This window comes from Rhinoraja longicauda, chromosome 17 (genome assembly GCF_053455715.1).
Source record: "Rhinoraja longicauda isolate Sanriku21f chromosome 17, sRhiLon1.1, whole genome shotgun sequence".
Classification (NCBI taxonomy): Eukaryota; Metazoa; Chordata; class Chondrichthyes; order Rajiformes; family Arhynchobatidae; genus Rhinoraja; species Rhinoraja longicauda.
Genome location: NC_135969.1, coordinates 44,500,300 through 44,522,694, shown reverse-complemented (window position 1 = coordinate 44,522,694; position 22,395 = coordinate 44,500,300). Strand labels below are relative to the sequence as shown.

Below are 22,395 nucleotides of genomic sequence, written 5' to 3'. Positions count from 1 at the left end.
TATCTACCTGTGACCAATTACAAGTAACAATTACAAGGGGGTCACGGTGGCGCAGCGGTAGAGTTGCTGCTTTACAGCGAATGCAGCGCCGGAGACTCAGGTTCGATCCCGACTACGGGTGCTGTCTGTACGGAGTTTGTACGTTCTCCCCGTGACCTGCGTGGGTTTTCTCCGAGATCTTCGGTTTCCTCCCACACTCCAAAGACATGCAGGTATGTAGGTTAATTGGCTGGGCAAATGTAAAAATTGTCCATAGTGGGTGTAGGATAGTGTTAGTGTGCGGGGATCGCTGGGCGGCGCGGACCCGGTGGGCCGAAGGGCCTGTTTCTGCGCTGTATCTCTAAATCTAAAATCGAACTGAATATCCCTCATTATAGATCCGTCTGCTCTACAACACTCCCAGAGCCCTGTCATTCACTGTGTAGGTCCTGCCCTGGTCATACCTCCAAATGCAACACCTTGCATTAAACTCCATTTTAAACTAAATTTTTGACACCCATCTTTGCTATCTACAAATACCACCCACTCTCTTGTCATCACACTGGATGTGTGTGGGTTTGAGCCAGTTACAGGATCAAACCTGTATCTGCTGCCACCTACACAAACTTTCCATCCATTCTCAGAGATACGAAGCAACGATCAGAACATTTCAGGCTTGGATTAGCAAAGGGGAAATGAGTCAACCCCTGACTGCTAAACGATGTGGGCAAATTCAGTGCCACTGCAACCCACAGCAGATCAACAGCTCTGTCCGTGCTCAGTTTTACTTTTAGTTTAGTTTAGGGATTCAGTGTGGAAGCAGGCCCTTCGACCCACCGGGTCCGCGTCGACTAGCGATCCCCGCACATTAACACTATCCTACACACACTAGGGACAATTTACACATGCACCAAGCCACTTAACCTACAAACCTGCACATCTTTGGAGTGTGGGAGGAAACCGAAGATCTCGGAGGAAACCCATGCAGGTCACGGGGAGAATGTACAAACCCCGTACAGACAGCGCCCGTAGTCGGGATCGAACCCGGGTCTCTGGCGCTGTAAGTGCTGTAAGGCAGCAACTCTACCGCTGCGCCACCGTGCCGCCCTGAGAAACAAGTGGGCAGCAGGACAAATGAAAATGACACAGGATTCTACGTCCAGGCTTCCATCATCCTCAATTTTTTGAAAACGTGATTACTGGTCAGGTCTTTGTTCCCCTTTTGAATCTTTCCAATCAGGTCTACACCGTGGTCAGAGCTCTGAATCAGCGTTTTCACAAAGTACAGTTAATCCCCTGTTATTATTCATCTCTAATCTCCCCACAGCACATCACACGGTTGATTACACGCCATTCTCCGCTTCCTTACATTAGTCAGAGTGGCCTCCATTCCATCCACTCTCACAAATCCCATTGTTGTCTCTCCCCCCGAATCTTCAACAAAGTCTCTTTCAAGATTCAAGATTCAATTTATTGTCACACGTACCAATTAAGGTACAGTGAAATTTGAGTTACTATCTTAAAGCCACTATCTCTGAAGGTCTACAAGGAAGTGCTCCAGAAATTTCTATATGCTTCCATGGGAAGATGATACCTGCCTTCAGAAAAACAACATTCCCCTGTGTAATGGCGGTGCCAACTCTACTTTCTCAAATCTTTTCTAGATCCTTCCTCACCTTCCTCACCTCCTGTCTCCTTTCTCTGTTCATTTATTTATTTACTTATTTATCTATTTATTCATTTCCCCTATGTTCTCAAAATCTCTGTAAAGCGTCTTTGAGTATATGAAAAGCGCTATATAAATAAAATGTATTATTATTATTATCTCTCAGTTGCTAACCTGCTTGGTCAACATGAAGTCTTGGATCAGCCACAGTTTCATGCTGTGACAGACAATGCTGAAACCATAGCACATGCAACAAAATGCCCAACATGATGCCAAGACCAACTCTTATTTGCCGCCAAGTAATCCCTGTCCCTCCATCCACTGCATGCCCACACGTACCTATCCAAATGGTAGATTGCCCGGCGCGGGGGGAGCTGAGATTCCCCCCCGATGCAGGAGCTCGATCGCCCTGACACGAGGGCCTGATCGCCGGCTACAGGAGCCAAGAACGCCCCGTCAACAGAAGGCTCGAGGTCCCCGACCGCAGGAGAACAAAGAATGGAAGAGATTAAACTTTTTGTCGCCTTCCATCACAGTGAGGAATGTGGTGGATGGTCATGTTAAATTGTATTTTATGTGGCTGTGTGTCTTGTTGCTTTTCACTTAGTATGGCTGTCTGGTAACTCAAATTTCACTGTACCTTAATTGGTGCATGCGACAATAAATTGAATCTTGAATCTAGAATCTTGAAATGTCTCTTGAATGCCATAGTACGAAATAGAGTCATACAGCACGAAAACAGGCCCCTCAGTCAATAGACAATAGACAATAGGTGCAGGAGGAAGCCATTCGGCCCTTCGAGCCAGCACCGCCATTCAATGTGATCATGGCTGATCATTCTCAATCAGTACCCCGTTCCTGCCTTCTCCCCATACCCCCTGACTCCGCTATCCTTAAGAGCTCTATCTAGCTTGTCCATGCCAACCAAGATGCCCCATCTAGGCTAGTCCCGGTTGCCTGTGTTTGGCCAATATCCCTGATCTGTTATAGTACCTGCCACAACGTCCTCCTCTGTCAGCTCGTTCCATACTCCCACCACTCACACGGAAGGGTTGCCCCTCGGGTTCCTTTTAAATCTTTCCACTCTCACCGTAAACCCGTGCCCTTTAGTTATTGATCCCCTTGCTCTAGGTGTGCATTCATCAGACTGAAGAAGGGTCTCCACCCGAAACGTCACCCATTCCTTCTCTCCAGAGATGCTGCCTGTCCCACTGAGTTAATCCAGCATTTTGTGTCTATCATCGGTTTCTCTTGAAATCTTTGATCGAACTTTGCTGGCTTTACCTTGCACTATCTTCGGTTTAAACCTGCATCTGCACTTCCTTCCTACAACACTGGGTTCCAGATTCCTGCATCCGGCCCTTGGACTATCTTTAGAACATAGAACAGAAACATTGAAAAATAGGTGCAGGAGTAGGCCATTCGGCCCTTCGAGCCAGCACCACCATTCAATAGGATCGTGGCTGATCATCTAAATCAGTACCCCGTTCCTGCTTTTTCCCCATATCCCTTGATTCCGTTAGCCCTAAGAGCTAAATCGAACTCTCTCTTGAAATCTTTGATGGGACTTTGCTGGCTTTACCTTGCACTAAACGTTATTCCCTTATCATGTATCTATACCCTGTAAATGGATCGATTGTGATCATGTGTTGTCTTTCCGCTGACCTACCGACCGGTGGCCCTCATGAAATGCTTTGAGAGGCTAGTCAAGAAGCATATCTGTGCCCTCCTTCCTCGCAACATGGACCCACTACAGTTCGCATACCGTCCGAACAGGTCCACGGATGATGGGGTCTCCCAGGTTCTGCACACCGCTCTCTCTCATCTGGACAACCAGGGGGGCTATGTGAGGATGCTGTTCATTGACTTTAGTTCAGCATTCAACACAATAGTCCCCAGCAGACTGGTTGAGAAGCTGCTGGAACTGGGGCTTAGCACCCCTCTGTGTGCCTGGGTCCTGGACTTTCTCACCGCCAGGCCCCAAGTGGTCAGGATGGGGGAACATACGTCTAGCTCCCTCACCCTGAACATAGGATCCCCCCAGGGTTGCGTCCTTAGCCCCCTACTGTACTCCCTGTACACACATGACTGTGTGGCCAGGTTCAGCTCAAACTCCATCATCAAGTTTGCTGATGACACTGTGGTGGTGGGCCGGATCTCCAACAATGATGAGAAGGCCTACCGGGAGGAGGTGGCTGATCTGGCACTCTGGTGTCAGGACAATAGCCTCCTCTTGAATGTCACTAAAACGAAGGAGCTGATTGTGGACTTCAGAAGGGCTAAACATCCAAGGACGTACACGCCACTGGAGATAAATGGGTCTACTGTGGATAGGGTGAGCAGTTTTAAATACTTGGAAGTCCGTATCACAGAGGATCTGACGTGGGCAACACACATTGCCGCACTGGTGGGTAAGGCAAAGCAGCGCCTTTACCACCTTAGACAACTGAGGAAATTCAGAGTGTCTCTGAGGATCCTTCATTGCTTCTACTCTGGGGCTGTAGAGAGCATCCTGTCTGGCAACATTACAGTCTGGTTTGGGAACAGCTCTGCCCAGGACAGGATGGCCCTGCAGAGAGTAGTGCGTTCGGCAGAACGCACCATGGGAACTACACTCGTCCCCCTGCAGGACCTATACATCAGGAGGTGCAGATCCAGAGCAAGCAACATTATGAGGGACCCCTACCACCCCAGCAATGGACTGTTCCAGCTGCTACGATCAGGCAAACGCCTCCGCTGTCACGCTGTGAAAACGGAGAGGATGAGACGTAGCTTCTTCCCACAGGCCATCAGGACTGTCAACTTTTATAACCCCAGAGACTAAATTTTTGTCTACACTATAGTAACTTATTAACTTTATTTATATGCTGTAACTGTAATTCTTTTTTGTGCACAACCCGCAGGCATTGCCACTTTCATTTCACTGCACATCGTGTATGTGTATGTGACAAATAAATTTGACTTGACTTGACCTGCGTGGGTTTTCCCCGAGATCTTCGGTTTCCTCCCACACTCCAAAGACGTGCAGGTTTGTAGGTTGATTAGCTTGGTATAACTGTAAATTGTCCCTAGTGGGTGTAGGATAGTGTTAGTGTGCGGGGATCGCTGGTCGGCGCGGACTCAGTGGGCCGAAGGGCCTGTTTCCGCGCTGTATCTCTAAACTAAATCAAACTAAACTAAAGATGGTAATCTGGTGACGGGGATGAATAGAGGCCATTGTTCTACTGTACTGATGGTCACGGAGCTGTATTACTGCAACACTTCCTCAGTGAGGATTACTGACAAATACTACTGGTGAACCAGCTGAAACATTCATCGCACTCGTTCACAGGGCTGGGGGGTGAGCAGGGCTCGGGTTTCTGCTGAATAGCACACGCATCGTCTGTCTGCTTCTCCTTTCACATCCTGTCGCAGAGGCCTTTCATGTGGCGGGAAATGACAGTGGCAGCTTTCCCATCACCCCCCCTCCCCCCTCCCTCACACCCTCCCCCCTCACCCCCCTTCCCACTGTCCCCCCTCCCCCATCACCCCACCCTCCCCCTCACCTTCCCCCCTCCTCCCTCCCCACCCACCCCCTTCCCCACCCCCCCTCACCCCCCCTCACCAACACCCTCCCCCCTCACCCCACCCTCCCCCTCCCCCCTCCCCCCTCACCCCCCTTCCCACTGTCCCCCCTCCCCCATCACCCCACCCTCCCCCTCACCTTCCCCCCTCCTCCCTCCCTACCCACCCCCTTCCCCACCCCCCTCACCCCCCCTCACCAACACCCTCCACTCTCACCCCACCCTCCCCCTCACCCTCCCCCCTCCTCCCTCACACCCCTTCCCACACCCTCCCCCCATCCCCTCAGTCCCACCCTCCCCCCCTCACCCCACCCACCCCCTCCCCCACCCCCCTCACCCCCACCCTCCGGTTTCCTCCCACATCCCAAAGACGTGCAGGTTTGCAGGTTAATTGGTCTGTGTATAATTGCAGGGAGTGGATGTGAATGTGAGATAACATAGAACACTTGTGGACGGGGATCGATGGTCGTTGTGGGCTCAGTGGGCCGAAGGGCCTGTTTCCGTGCTCATTCTCTACAACTAAATCTCAAAGTACCTCTTCTTTTTATCTGTCATCACAAAGTTTAAGAAACAGTTAGACAGGCCATGGATAGGACAGGTTTAGAGAGATGCTAGAACAAGTGGACCCGTTGGGCCCAACCTTCTCCTGCATTCGTGCAGCACCCTCTCCCCCCCCCTCCCTGCCCTCTTCCCCTCCCCCTCTACCCCTTCCCTCCCCCACTCCATCCCCCTCAACCCCCCTTATCCTCTCTCCTCCCCTCCCTTCACCCCCCTCCCTACCTCCCTCCATCGCCCCTCCTTCCGTAGGAGAAAGATTTAGACTTTAAAATGTGAAGAACTTTAAAAATATAACACCGATTTCAATGAAACTTCTTCCGTTAGCACCAAAGGGGTGACGGTGAGTAAGGTGGGCCTAAAACTGTTGCGCTATCGTGTACCGTTTTGGCTGTAGTTCAGGAACAAACAAACAAACAAACTAACGAGTTTTAATATATAGATGGGCCAAACGCAGGCAGGTGGGACTAGTGTAGTTGGAACATGTTGGCCGGTGTGGGCAAGTCGGGCCGAAGGGCCTGTTTCGACGCTGTATCACTCTGATAACTGGTAATTTGTGATAATACCTTCAAACAAAATTATTATTAATGATTAAATTCAGAGGAGGCACAAGTACGTATTTATAATAGGTATCCATCAGTCTGAAAAAAGGTCTCGACCTGAAACGTCGCCCATTCCTTCTCTCCTGAGATGCTGCCTGACCCGCTGAGTTACTCCAGCATTCTGTGAATAAATACCTTCTATTTATAATTGGTAATCTTTTGAGTGTTGTTTTCACAGTGATGGTTACTGAGAGTGGGAATTGTGTGCCAAGTTTCACACTTGGTTTGTAACACTCACATTGTTTGTGTCTACATTTCACCAATACAAACCTTCCTTTCATTTTTCACATTGGACAACCCACTAAATAAAGATATCTTGAATCGTGAATCTTGAATATGTGACTTTACTCAAGGTACTTTTGGCTGAATATTGTATTGTGGTGGAATATTTAAAATATATAAAATATGGGCGGCACGGTGGGGCAGCGGTAGAGTTGCTGCCTCACAGTGCCAGAGACCCGGGTTCCATCCCGACTACGGGCGCTGTCTGAGCGGAGTTTGTACGTTCTCGCTGTGACCTGCTTGGGTTTTCTCCGAGATCTTCGGTTTCCCCCCCCACACTCCAAAGACGTACTGTACAGGCTTGTAGGTTAATTGGCTTGGTATACATGTAAAATTGTCCCTAGTGTGTGTAGGGTAGTGTTAGTGTGCAGGGATCGCTGGGCGGCACGGACTCGGTGGGCCGAGGGGCCTGCCGTTTCCGCGCTGTATCTCTAATCTAAACGAAACGGAAAAATTGCAGGCAACTGCCAGACTGAGATGTAGAAATATCGACAGCCCTTTCAGGGAATGTTCCGTTGATAATTGGTAAGAATGGACTTGCATACAGTCAAGTGATGGTAATTACAGTGCATGAAGCCTGATTAGAACCATCCTTCTGAACAGCTGGGAGACAGCTTGTGGTGAATGCAGAAACCTTGCAATGATTTCCATTCCAGCTTTCTTTGCGTGACTACACTTTGTCTCAGGGCACAACACTCCAGAGACGGAGTTACAAGCCTTTCCAGGTCTCCCCCCCCCCCCCCCCCCACACCTGAATGGCTTCAAAAATAAAACCGTCTCGCTGAAATTTAACTCGTAAAACAAAACATTTAAAAATTGAAATCATTCTTTCTCATTTATATATAATTATGCAAAGAGTGAAACAAAATTCTCAAGACTTCACGCAGGGGAAACCATCCAAAATGAAGTTTATGACTTCATGGTTGTTTTTGTCTGGCAGGTTTTCTTACAGCACAGATACTGGGATAATGTTTCAGTCCAATCTCCGCTCAACCACCTGACTACTATATGTCATCAGAAAAGGTAGGACTGGAAGGAGACAGAGTGCTGGAGTAACTCAGAGGTCAGGCAGCATCTGTGGAGAACACGGATATGTGACGTTTCACAGAGTGCTGGAGTAACTCAACGGGTCAGGCAGCATCTCTGGAGAACGAGGATAGCTGATGTTTCACAGAGTGCTGGAGTAACTCAGTCAGTGGATATATTTAAGGCAGAGGTAGTTAGATTCTTGATCAGTACGAGTATCAGGGGTTATGGGGAGAAGGCAGGAGAATGGGGTTAGGAGGGAGAGATAGATCAGCCGTGATTGAATGGGGGAGTAGACTTGAGAAGGGCCGAATGGCCTAGTTCTGCTCCTATCACTTACGACCTTTTAACACGCAGAATTTAAAGCTGTAAGGCCTTAATTTAAAAAACGCCGTGCACTTTGATAATTTACTTCATTAAAAATACTTAAAAGAAGCAAAATACTGATGAAGGTATTTATTCACAAAATGCTGGAGTAACTCAGCAGGTCAGGCAGCATCTCAGGAGAGAAGGAATGGGCGACGTTTCGGGTCGAGACCCTTCTTCAGACCGAAATGTCGCCCGTTCCTTCTCTCCTGAGATGCTGCCTGACCTGCTGAGTTACTCCAGCATTTTGTGAAATAAATACCTTCGATTTGTACCAGCATCTGCAGTTATTTTCTTAAAATACTGATGAATATTAACATGATTCTCACCAAATAACAGAAGATGAATCACACACAGACTGAAACAACTGGAATTGGTGGCTAAATGATGAAAGAGCTGAGTAAATGAAACCCAGTCTGTGGATGGGGAATGAATCTCGCTTCCCTCCTCTAATGAACAACATCAAAAGCAGCAATCATATCCATCTTCATGTCATTGTAACACTACAAAGAGCTGCCTGCTCTCCCCTCCGCTGACACACTGAGGCACATTCCACGCGATGAAATCACAGGTCTAGACTCCTTTCCTTTAGTTTATTGTATGTCCTCTGCACCAACGATGGAGGCAGAAGCTTCAAATGCCTTGCCCCACATCTCACTCAAACGCTCCACTTATTCCCCGAGCTCTCCGTCATTCAGCACGTTGGCAAGGCAGGTGGAGCTGCTGCCTCACAACGCCAGAGACCCAGGGTCGACCCTGACCACGGGTGCTGTGTGTGTGGAGTTTGCACGTTCTCCCCGTGACCGCATCCCAAAGACGTCTGGGCGGCCGCCATCGGTGGAGCGGGAGCAGGTGGCCGCTGGCTGGGTGAGGTCACGTGGGGCGCGGGGTGGTGACGTCACCCTTTGTCCCGTATTTGGGAATGAGGAAGTTGGCAACCCTACTAATACGGGACAAGGGCGGGTCCCATAAAGGACAAACCAATTTGGCCCAAAATGCGTGATGTCCCAGCTAATATGGGCAGTTGGCGACCCTAGGCTTGAGTAGGTTGGGCCGTAGGGCCTGCTCCCGGTCGGCACGACTCTCTGACTCCATGAGATCAGACAAGGACATTGCGACCAGCTTACGGGCTGAGTCCAGGAGCCAGCGTTATGTGGGGATGAGGTTGCTGTGCTGTATTTTTAGAAGAGATCGCTTTGTTCTCAGGCGTCCAGCAGCTGCTGGGATAACTAGGAGTGGGGGCGATGGAGAATCAGCCAGGCTGACAACCCTGGAGCACATTCATGAACAGCTGACGTCAGTCCAACATTGAACGGCAGCCTCTGCACAGTTCATCAGGATACGGTGTACACACCTGGATACGGTGTACACACCTGGATACGGTGCACACACCTGGATAAGGTACACACCTGGATACGGTGTACACACCTGGATACGGTGCACACACCTGGATAAGGTACACACCTGGATACGGTGCACACACCTGGATACGGTGCACACACCTGGATACGGTGCACACCTGGATACAGTACACACCTGGATAAGGTACACACCTGGATATGGTACACACCTGGATAAGGTGCACACACCTGGATACGGTACACACCTGAATACGGTGTACACACCTGGATACGGTACACACCTGGATACGGTGTACACACCTGGATAAGGTGTACACACCTGGATACGGTACACACCTGGATACGGTGTACACACCTGGATACGGTGTACACACCTGGATATGGTGTACACACCTGAATACGGTGTACACACCTGGATACGGTACACACCTGGATAAGGTGTACACACCTGGATAAGGTGTACACACCTGGATACGGTACACACCTGGATACGGTGTACACACCTGGATACGGTACACACCTGGATACGGTGTACACACCTGGAAACGGTGTACACACCTGAATCATTCTCCTCACTTCATAAATGACGTATGAATGAGAGATTCTAATGCTGCCGATTTCTCTCATAGAAACAGCAAAAAATAGTTGCAGGAGTAGGCCATTCGGCCCCTCGAGCCAGCATCGCATTCAATATGATCATGGCTGATCGTCCAGAATCAGTTCCCCCGTTCCTGCGTTTTCCCCATATCCCTTGATTCCGTTTGCCCTAAGAGCTAAATCTAACTCTCTCTGGAAAACATCCAGTGAATCGGCCTCCACTGCCTTCTGTGGCAAGGAACTCCACAGATTCACAACTCTCTGGGTGAAAACGCTTTTCCTCATCTCCACATCCTAACACTGATGATATCTCTACACGGACAGATAATTACACTCCCGGCGGTACAGCGCGGCATGGTGGCGCAGCGGTAGAGTTGCTGCCTTACAGCGCCAGAGACCCGGCTTCCATCCTGACTACGATGTCTGTATGGAGTTTGTACGTTCTCCCCGTGATCACGTGGGTTTTCTCTGGGTGCTCCGGTTTCCTCCCACACTCCAAAGACGTGCAGGTTTGTAGGTTAATTGGCTTGGTGCCATTGTAAATTGTCCCTAGTGTGTGTAGGGTAGTGTTAGCGTGCGGGGATCGCTGAGCGGCGCGGACGCGGTGGGCCGCAGTGCCTGTTTCCGCGCTGTATCTCTAAACCAAACTAAACCACATGCAGCCCAATGGCACCGAGTGGTTGAGTGACGTAGGTCCAGACCATTAAGGCGATGCACTGGCATTCACCCTGTACTACATATAGTGATCACAGCTGTGATGTATAAATACAACAACAGGTGCCAGCTTCTGCACTCAGGAAATTGTGGAGATGACTGAACGATACAGCATGGAAACAGGCCCTTCAGCCCGCGCCGACCAGCGATCACCCAGTCACTTTCACAAGTTCACAAGTTATAGGAGTAGAATTAGGCCATTCGGCCCATCGAGTCCACTCCGCCATTCAATCATGGCTGATCTCGGCCTCCTAACCCTATTCTCCTCCCTTCTCCCCATAACCCTTGACACCCGTTTTAATCAATAATTTGTCCATCTCTGCATTAAAAATATCCACTGACCTGGCCTCCACAGCCCTCTGTGGCAATTAATCCCACAGATTCACCACCCTCTGACTAAAGCAGCCAGACTAAAGATTAACTACCCTCTGACTAAATTCTATGTTAGAAACATAGAAACATAGAAAATAGGTGCAGGAGTAGGCCATTCGGCCCTTCGAGCCTGCACCGCCATTCAATATGATCAAGGCTGATCATCCAGCTCAGTATCCCGTACCTGCCTTCTCTCCATACCCCCTGATCCCTTTAGCCACAAGGGCAACATCTAACTCCCTCTTAAATATAGCCGATGAACTGGCCTCAACTACCTTCTGTGGCAGAGAATTCCACAGATTCACCACTCTCTGTGTGAAAAAAAACTTTCTCATCTCGGTCCTAAAAGACTTCCCCCTTATCCTTAAATTGTGACCCCTTGTTCTGGACTTCCCCAATATCGGGAACAATCTTCCTGTATCTAGCCAGTCCAACCCCTTAAGAATTTTGTAAGTTTCTATAAGATCCCCCCTCAATCTTCTAAATTCCAGCGAGTACAAGCCGAGTCTATCCAGTCTTTCTTCATATGAAAGTCCTGCCATCCCAGGAATCAATCTGGTGAACCTTCTCTGTACTCCCTCTATGGCAAGAATGTCTTTCCTCAGATTAGGAGACCAAAACTGTACGCAATACTCCAGGTGTGGTCTCACCAATGCCCTGTACAACTGCAGCAGAACCTCCCTGCTCCTATACTCAAATCCCCTCGCTATGAATGCCAACATACCATTCGCTTTCTTCACTGCCTGCTGCACCTGCATGCCTACTTTCAATGACTGGTGTACCACGACACCCAGGTCTCGTTGCATCTCCCCTTTTCCTAATCGGCCACCATTCAGATAATAAAGGAGCCCGACTAAAGATTAACTACCCTCTGACTAAATTCTATGTTATCCCACTTTCTCATCTAATCCCTGCACACTCGGGCCAATCTACAGGGGTTAATTAATCTGCAAACCTACACGTCTTTGGGATGTGGGAGGAAACCGGAGCACCCGGAGGAAACCCACGCGGTCACGGGAAGACTGTAAACTCCATACAGACAACGCCCGAGGTCAGGATCGAACCCGGGTCTCTGGCGCTGTGAGGCAGGGGCTCTACCACTGCTCTGAAACTGAGGTCCAAGCACATTTTATTGTGCAAGATCGCGACCAAAGCTAAATTTGTTTGGTTATTCGTCCCGGAATACAAGATAGACTGAGAGACGGAGAAGTGGACAGGCACACGGGTCATGAGCACAAGTTAAATATAAAATGAGGTTACTGAGGGAAATGGATGTACATGCTCCAGATAGTCTAGTGTCCTTTAGGTTTCCGAAACAAGCAGTAAGCCAGAGATAGACACAAACCGCTGGAGTGACTCAGTGGCAGGGGTGCAGTGCTGCCGGGAGTCATCGGAGCGCCACTCCATCATAAACAGCGGGGAATTTTAACCAGCGGGGAATTTAACAGCGACCTTCTGGCACCTCAAACACTAGCACTGTAACACTGCTCAGCGGGACAGGCAGCATCACTGGAGAGAGGGGATGGGCGACGTTTCATGTTGAGACCCTTCTTTAAGCGTGTGACTCGTCCTCATTAGAAGCAGAAGCAGTTCTCAGATCCTCCGAGCCCCGCTGGATCTCGCGGTTTAAAGGAGACGTGCGAGGCAAGTTTTATTTTGTACACAGAGGGCGGTGGGGCCTGGAACGCGCTGCCAGGGGGTGGTGATTGTGGAGGCAGGTACGATATTGGTGCTCAAGAGATTTTTTACAGGCACGTGGATATGCAGGGAATGGAGGGATACGGATCACGTGCAGGGAGAGGAGGTTAGTTTGATTGGCACGGACATTGTGGGCCGAAGGGCCTGTTCATGTACTGCTCTACGTTCTCATGCGATGTTCATCCTCCTTCAAAGACGCAGCCACAATGTAAAAATAAGATAATACTAAGATAGGTGGAGTAGTTGATAGTGAGGTAGATTTTCAAAGTCTACAGAGAGACTTGGGCCTTTTGGAAGGGTGGGCTGAAAGATGGCAGATGGAGTTTAATGCTGATAAGTGTGAGGTGCTGCATTTTGGTAGGACAAATCAAAATAGGACGTACAGGGTAAATGGTAGGGAATTGAGGAATGCAGTGGAACAGAGGGATCTGGGAATAACTGTGCATTGCTCCCAGAAGGTGGAATCTCATGTGGATAGGGTGGTGAAGAAGGCGTTTGGTATGCTTGCCTTTATAAATCAGAGCATCGAGTATAGAAGTTGGGATGTAATGTTGAAATTGTACAGGGCATTGGTGAGGCCGAATCTGGAGTATGGTGTGCAGTTCTGGTCGCCAAATTATAGGAAGGATGTCGACAAAATGGAGAGGGTACAGAGGAGATTTACTAGAATGTTGCCTGGGTTTCAGCACTTAGGCTACAGAGAGAGGTTGAATAGGTTGGGTCTTTATTCTTTGGAGCGTAGAAGGTTGAGGGGGGACTTGATAGAGGTTTTTAAAATTTTGAGAGGGACGGACAGAGTTGACGTGGGTAGGCTTTTCCCTTTGAGAGTGGGGTAGATTCCAACAAGGGGACATAGCTTCAGAATTGAGGGACAAAGGTTTAGGGGTAACATGAGGGGGAACTTCTTTACTCAGAGGGTTGTGGCTGTATGGAATGGGCTTCCGGTGGAAGTGGTGGAGGCTGGCTCGATTTTATTATTTAAGAGTAAATTGGATAGGTATATGGATAGGAGGGGATTGGAGGGTTATGGTCTGAGTGCAGGTAGATGAGACTAGGTCAGGGAGAATGGTCGGCGTGGACTGGTAGGGCCGGACAGGCCTGTTTCCATGCTGTAGTTGTTATATGTTATATGTTATATGTTAACTGGTGTACAGAGGCTCACACATGCAGTGTGGCCACGGACGTGACAACTGCATGCAAACTGCTGCTTTGCTGAGACCGCAACGCATTCTGCAGCGCTCCACGTTAGGGGAGGAAAGGGTGGGGTGAGAGAACAAAATGCCACCACTTACAACATTACCAAAACCAGTGAGGACGGCTGATTGTTATCATGGAGGCCAAGTCAGTAGATATTTTTAAGGCAGAGATAGACAATTTCTTGATTAGAACGTTATAGAAACATGGAAACATAGAAAATAGGTGCAGGAGTAGGCCATTCGGCCCTTCGAGCCTGCACCGCCATTCAATATGATCATGGCTGATCATCCAACTCAGTATCCCGTACCTGCCTTCTCTCCATACCCCCTGATCCCTTTAGCAAAAAGGGCCACATCTAACTCCCTCTTAAATATAGCCAATGAACTGGCCTCAACTACCTTCTGTGGCAGAGAATTCCACAGACTCACCACTCTCTGTGTGAAGAAATGTTTTCTCATCTCGGTCCTAAAAGACTTCCCCCTTATCCTTAAGCTGTAACCCCTGGTTCTGGACTCCCCCAAAATCGGGAACAATCTTCCCGCATCTAGCCTCTCCAAACCCTTAAGAATTTTATATGTTTCTATAAGATCCCCCCTCAGTCTTCTAAATTCCAGCGAGTACAAGCCCAGTCTATCCAGTTATGAGGAGAAGGCAGGAGAACGGGGTTGGGAGGGAGAGGTAGGTCAGCCATGATTGAATGGCGGAGTGGACTCGATGGGCCGAATGGCCTGCTTCTACTCCTATAACTTGTGAACATGGATTAGAAACATAGAAACATAGAAAATAGGTGCAGGAGTAGGCCATTCGGCCCTTCGAGCCTGCACCGCCATTCAATATGATCATGGCTGATCATCCAGCTCAGTAACCTGTACCTGCCTTCTCTCCATACCCCCTGATCCCTTTAACCACAAGGGCCACATCTAACTCCCTCTTAAATATAGCCAATGAACTGGCCTCAACTACCTTCTGTGGCAGAGAATTTCACAGCCTCACCACTCTCTGTGTGAAGAAATATTTTCTTTGACTGGGTAGCATGCACACGAAAGCTTTTCACTGTACCTCGGTACAGGTGACAATAATAAAACCTAACCCTAGTTTATCTGGGCATCATGTTCAGACATTGTGGGCCGAACGGCCTGTTCCTGTGCTGCACTGTACTGAAGAAGGGTCCCGACCTGAAACGTCACCTATCCATGTTCTCCACAGATGCTGCCTGACCCGCTGAGTTACTCCAGCACTCTGTGAAACGTCACCTATCCATGTTCTCCACAGATGCTGCCTGACCCGTTGAGTTACTCCAGCACTCTGTGTTTTTCTGTGTGAAAACAGCATCTACAGTTCCGTGCGTCTCCTCTGTGTTGCTTTGTGTCTGGTGTTGACGCTGTTCAGATGACCTCTGAGTTTTCCAATCTGATCTAACCAGCTCTTATTCATCATTAGCTCATAGAACGGGCTGACGGTGGGCCTATAAAATGCCTTTGAAAAGTGATCTGTGGGTGCTTGGGCCAACGTTCCTTTTATCTCGGGGAGAAGCTAAACCTGTTTGTGTTGGGTGTTCTGGCAGGGCTGAAGGTATGCGGAGTTGGCTACCTCAGTCAGCTTTCAGCTGCTCGCTCCGGCAGCTAGTTACCCCACCAGCTCTGTCCATGGCCTGCAGGCTTCCTCTCCGCACAATCCCTGGGCTGTGTTCAGCTGCGGATCGCACGCACGCTATTCCCCGCGGAATGCTAATTTACATCAACTTGAGTTAAACATCAAGTCTAACACCGAACACCAAGCCTTTCAAACCAACTTTCTGAAGGCAGTGGCGGCTTCTTTTCTTTTCTTCAAAGCAAGTCGCGTTTCCAAGTTTTAAAACAAAAAAGCAGCTCTTAAATAGTTACTTGCAAAATGACTGCAACGCCACAATCCCCTGACCGTTTGTTTAAGCAGGCTTATCAAATGGTTAGGAAAAACAAAAAAAATATAGATGCTGGTTTAAATCGAAGGCAGACACAAAATGCTGGAGTAACTCAGTGGGTCAGGCAGCATCTCGGGAGAGAAGGAATGGGTGACGTTTCGGTTCGAGACCCAAAGGTCCCTTCACCCATTCCTTCTCTCCCGAGATGCTGCCTGACCCACTGAGTTACTCCAGCATTTTCTGTCTGCTTTATCAAATGGTCTATTTGCTTGGAAAATATTTAGCCTGTGGCTCCCGTTCATTACAAACCAATTATATTTAAAAAACAGCCTGAAGAACAGAGCATTATTAACAGATTCCAGGAGTTCTGGTGGGGTAATAGAACAGGGGGATTCCTGGCTACGGCAGTGTGTTGACTGAGAGCTTTGGCAGGAGGTGTCTGGGACTCTGCCAAGGCTCAAGCGTGTCTAAGTCCCCCCTCGTTTTACAGAGTTTCTTCCAGGAGCAGATTCTGCACCCACTCCCAATCTTACCTTTGTTGGGAATAGGGGTTGCCAACTTCCTCACTCCCAAATACGGGACAAGGTGACGTCACCGCCCCGCGCCCAACATAACCTCACCCAGCCAGCGGCCAGGTGCTCCCACTCCACCAAATATGGCCTAAAGTATCCGGGCATACAGTGTACGGGCCTACAGCATCCGGGCCTACAGTGTACGGGCCTGCACTGTCCGGGCTTACAGTGTACGGGCCTACACTGTCCGGGCCTACAGCGTCCGGGGCTACAGCCTCCGGGCCTACAGTGTTCGGGCCTACAGCGGCCCCCGGGACTAATAAGGGACAAGGGCGGTCCCGTACGGGACAAACCAATTTAGCCCAAAATATGGGATGTCCCGGCTAATACGGGACAGTTGGCAACCCTAGTTGGGAATGAGGGCTGGAACGCCAAGCAATGATTGGCCTCTAGACTTCACGGGGACTCGATCCGTGGACAAGATCAAAGGATCAAACCATGGAAATGCAAAAGGATGACATCTTTTTCTCTATGGGGTCGACCTCAAAGGGGAGCGGGGCAAGGTGGGGGGGGGGGGGGTCGGGGCAACATCAGTTTGGAGGGTGGCACTAAGGTCCAGCTTTAGAACATGGATTCAACCATCTTCTGCCAATGTTTGGAGTGGGCTTGTTCACCCTCCAAACCGAATGGCCTCTTCCTGCATCTATTGTCCATGTTTCTGTGACTGTGTGCGTTTCTTCCAAAATCGGCCGCCACAGATTGGCGCATGGGTGTTGTTGTGTATAAGCAGCTGGGTGGTTGATAGAAATGAAGAATGTAGAAGGGTACAACACAGGAACAGGCCCTTCAGCCCACAATGTCCGTGCCCAACATGACGCTGAGTTAAACTAATCTCCTCTGCCTGCACGTGATCCATATCCCTCCATTCCCTGTGTATCCATGTGCCTATCCCAAAACCTCTTCAACACCACCATCCCATCTGCCTCCACCACCACCCCTGGCAGCACGTTCCAGGCCCCCACCACCCTCTGTGCTCTCTCTCTCTCAATCCCTCCCCCGTCCCAGTTCTCCGACTAGTTTGACCATCCTCCCGATTAGATGGTATCTTTGTACCCCTCTCTGTCACCTTCCCCTCGCTAACAATGATCTTGTCTACATTTTCCTTGACCTTCATCCCCTTTGATCTCTCCTTTTCTCACCTTCACCTTCCATTTCTCTGTGTCTCCCTCTCTCCCCTGACTCTCAGTCTGAAGAAGGGTCCAGACCTGAAACCGCCACCCGTTCCTTCTCTCCAGAGATGCTGCCTGTGCCGCTGAGTTACTCCGGCATTTTGTGTCTACCGTCTGGGTAAGGAGCCCTCTCGGGACCTTCCAACGCGGCCAATGCCATCTTGACATGACCATCCTTCCACAAAACTCAATGTACGGAAAACCACTGGTGAGCCTAGTCACAATTGAAGAGCAAAAACTGCACGTGTTGAGAAAATTATTCCACTTGGACTCAAACTATATTGTGGGAGTATGCAACAAAAATTGGCTTAGATTAGAGCCACTGGTATTTAATTAACCCAACATTTAACAATTAATTCTGCAATTAATATTCAAAGGTCAGTCCTACTTCTTTTCAAGAAGAATTGTGTGGCACGGTGGCGCAGCGGTAGCGTTGCTGCCTTACAGCGAATGCAGCGCCGGAGACCCGGGTTCCATCCTGACTACGGGTGCCGTCTGTACGGAGTTTGTACGTTCTCCCCGTGACCTGCGTGGGTTTCCTCCGAATCTTCGGTTTCCTCCCACACTCCAAAGACGTGCAGGTTTGTAGGTTAATTGGCTTGGTATAAATGTAAAAATTGTCCCTAGTGGGTGTAGGGTAGTGTTAGTGTGCAGGGATTGCTGGGCGGCGCGGACCCGGTGGGCCGAAAGGGCCTGTTTCCGTGCTGTATCTCTAAACTAATATAGCCTAATTACCTACAGATGGAAAGTTGATGGATAGCCATCAAGGTGAGACCAGGGTGTCATTCAGGTGAGACGGAGAAAATTGAGAGCAAATGGAAGGGTCCAAATGCAAGTGCAACTCCACATGGAACATTGCAACCACCCGCGACTTGTGGTCAACTTAGAGTCAGAAGGTGATACAGTGTGGAAACAGGCCCTTCGGCCCAACTCACCCACACCGACCAACAATGTCCCAGCTACACTAGTCCCACTTGCCTGCACTTGGTCCATATCCCTCCAAACCTGCCCTATCCATGTACCTGTCCAACTGTTTCTTAAACGATGGGATAGTCCCAGCCTCAACTACCTCCTCTGGCAGCTCGTTCCATACACCCACCACCCTCTGTGTGAAAATGTTACCCCTCAGATTCCTATTAAATCTTTTTCCCCTTCACCTTGAACCTATGTCCTCGATTCCCCTACTATGGGTAAAAGACTCTGTGCCCGATCTACCCGATCTATTCCTCTCATGAATTTGTACACCTCTATAAGATCACCCCTCATCCTCCTGTGCTCCTTGCCCTACCCTGTGCCCAACTGCAGTACACAAAGACATTTCCATTATTACAAACTCTGCTTGTTGAAAGAAACAAGTTCAGCATTGCCAGGAGAAATAAGGACAGCAAAACAAAGAGAACATGTGTAAACAATTATTCAAAGACTATCGATACACAGAGTGCTGGAGTAACTCAGCGGGTCAGGCAGCATCTGTGGAGAACATGGATAGGTGACGTTTCACAGAGTGCTGGAGTAACTCAGCGGGTCAGGCAGCATCTGTGGAGAACATGGATAGGTGACGTTTCACAGAGTGCTGGAGTAACTCAGCGGGTCAGGCAGCATCTCTGGAGAGAAGGAATGGGTGACGTTTCGGGTCGAGATGTAGTATTTTAATGACTACAATGTACTACATACAACAACGTAGTACAGGATAACAATGTAGTATGTAGTATTTTCTATTTTTTTAATGTGTATGAGTAACCTTTAAAGAGAACTTTTGTTGCTTCTTTCTTTATGTAGCTTTTAAAGCTGGCAAACTTTATGAAACATTTTTCCATTCCTGACATTTGAAAATTAACTTGTGAGCATTGGTTATTGACTTTTCACAAAATGCTGGAGTAACTCAGCAGGTCAGGCAGCATCTCAGGAGAGAAGGAATGGGTGACGTTTCGGGTCTGAAGAAGGGTCTCGACCCGAAATGTCACCCCGTTCTTTCTCTCCTGAGATGCTGCCTGACCTGCTGAGTTACTCGGGCATTTTGTGAAATAAACACCTTTGGTTACTGACTTGATAAATGGGTTGTGACAGTTTTGGGTGTTGACTTTAATGGAATGATTATCCGTATGCCTCCCTCCTCTCTCTTGATTGAGCAGAATGAGTATCACCGCCCATCCCACGACTCACTCGGCCTCCCATCTGGTCTTCTGTCTCATTACCAGGGCAAGCAGGGAACTGTATCTGCAGTGGGCTGTCAGTACAGGGTGTAAGAGTGAGAAGTACAGAGACCAGCAATAGATTACATCTGTGTGGGAAGGAACAGCAGATGCTGGTTTAGACCAAAGATAGACACAAAAAGCTGGAGTAACTCAGCTGGTCAGGCAGCATCTCTCCAGAAAAGGAATAGATCATAAGATCATAAGTAATAGGAGCAGAATTAGGCCATTCGGCCCATCAAGTCTACTCCGCCATTCAATCATGGCTGATCTATCTCTCCCTCCTAACCCCATTCTCCTGCCTTCTCCCCATAACCTCTGACACCCGTACTAATCAAGAATAGGTGATGTTTCGGGTCGAGAACTTGTTATCATCTACCCCACAGCCAACAATGGACCATTGTGGGCTCCAGCTTTCCTTGATCATCGTTGCTTTTTGCATATCTTTCATTCATTTGTTCTATGTGCCGTTTATATCTCTCGTTTCCCTTTCCCTCTGACTCTCAGTCTGAAGAAGGGTCTCGGCCCGAAATCTCACCTGTTCCTTTGTCTCCAGAGATTCTGCCTGTCCCGCTGAGTTGCTCCAGGATTTTGTGTCTATTCGAGCTTACAATTCCCCAATGTAGAGGATGCCCACTCATTACTACTGGCTGTGATGTGTCTGCCGTCACTGGATCTGATCACATACGTGATCCACTAGTGGGAGAGTCTAGGACCAGAGGGCACAACCTCAGAATTAAAGGACGTTCCATCAAAATGGAGATGAGTAGTAATTTCTTTAGCTGGAGAATGGTGAATCTTTGCATTCATTGCCATGGGCGGCTGTGGAGAATTAATCATTGGGTATTCCTAAAGCGGAGATTGATAGGTCCTTGATTAGTAAGGGCGTCAAAGTTTACGGGGCAGGCAGGAGAATGGGGTCGGGAGGAAAAATAGACCATCTATGATGGAATGGCGGAGTAGACGAGTAAGGGCGGCACGGTGGCGCAGCGGTAGAGTTGCTGCCTTACAGCGAATGCAGCGCCGGAGACCCGGGTTCGATCCTGACTACGGGCGCCGTCTGTACGGAGTTTGTACGTTCTCCCCGTGACCTGCGTGGGTTCTAGGTTAATTCCCGGATTAATGATAGTGGAGTCAGGGGGTATGGGGAGAAGACATGATCACGGTGAATGGCGGTGCTGGCTTGAGGGGCCGCATGGCCTACTCCTGCACCTATTGTCTATTGTCTACTGCCTATTATTCTGCTCCTAGGCCTTGTGGTCTTACACCTCTACATTTTACCAAAATAATATAATTCAGCGGTGTGATGGTTGTGTCCACATTGACATTCCCCCTGTGAACACAGTCACATCGTATCAGAACACTGAACGCTGTCGAGCACACAGTTATTGTTCCATCGCTTGTGGTCATCTCCCAGAGAATTGTCACCGATCCAAGTCTGACTAACAGACCTATCCGTAATCTCAATGATTTATGGGCTGTCACGCCAATTAGATTTCTTCCAAGATAGCAGCTCAGATTAGACGACCCCTCGACAGAAGGGGGAGGAGTTGTCCAGTTTGATGGCCACAGGGAGGAAGGACCTCCTGTGGCATTCTGTGCCGCATCTTGGTGGGACCAGTCTGTGGCTGAAGGTGCCAAACTAAACCGAACTGAGCTGGAAATGGAAACTGAATGAGGTGTATGAAATTGAACATGCGTTAAGAGAACAAAAGGTTATGTATAAGAAAATAACTGCAGATGCTGGTACAAATCGAAGGTATTTATTCACAAAATGCTGGAGTAACTCAGCGGGTCAGGCAGCATCTCAGGAGAGAAGGAATGGGTGACGTTTCGGGTCGAGACCCTTCTTCAGACACTGAACGCTCTGAAGAAGTGTCTCGACCCGAAACGCCACCCATTGTTTCTCTCCTGAGATACTGCCTGACCCGCTGAGTTACTCCAGCATTTTGTGAATTAAAAGGTTATACGCGTCAATCCTTGCTCCCACGTCCGTTGAATAGCCTGAGACTTTGTTCTGTACGAGCAACAATGTGCTTGCACAATCAGACGATCAATCACCGGCAGAGATGCAAGCTCACAGCTCAGTCCCCCTGCCTTTGGCTGCAGAGACGGCCAACAGGCTCAGTGGATCATCAAAGCCTGTCACATAACCGGCTTTGACACACTGATATTAGAGGGGACGTCAGCAGGCTCAAATGCCCCATGCAACAGTGACGAGAAGCATAGTGAACCACTCAACATTATCCTTCATTGTTCCTTTCAAGAGAAAAACCCTTCAGACCACATTTCACCATTCTGTGCATTTTACACAGCTGACGTCCAATTGTTGGAAGATATGTCATAGATTTTCTACATGTAGTTCGCAAATAGATTTTCCATTTGCAGGATGTACGTACCATAGTTGTTTTAAAAAGATGCATATTCAAATGCACAATGTAAATAATCTATTTTTTTATTTTTGGAACCTTGGAGTGTGTAGAAGGGTCCCGACCCGAAACGTCACCTATCCATGTTCTCCACAGATGCTGCCTGACCCGCTGAATTACTCCAGCACCCTGTGAAACGTCACCTGTCCATGTTC

At 48.9% G+C, this 22,395-nt stretch overlaps 1 protein-coding gene across 1 annotated transcript in view; it reads right to left on the bottom strand.

Moving 5' to 3' along the window:
- arhgef3 (Rho guanine nucleotide exchange factor (GEF) 3) overlaps positions 1-22,395 on the bottom strand; it is a 97,572-nt gene that overhangs the window by 44,629 nt on the left and 30,548 nt on the right. The gene's annotated exons all lie outside the window — the stretch shown is intronic.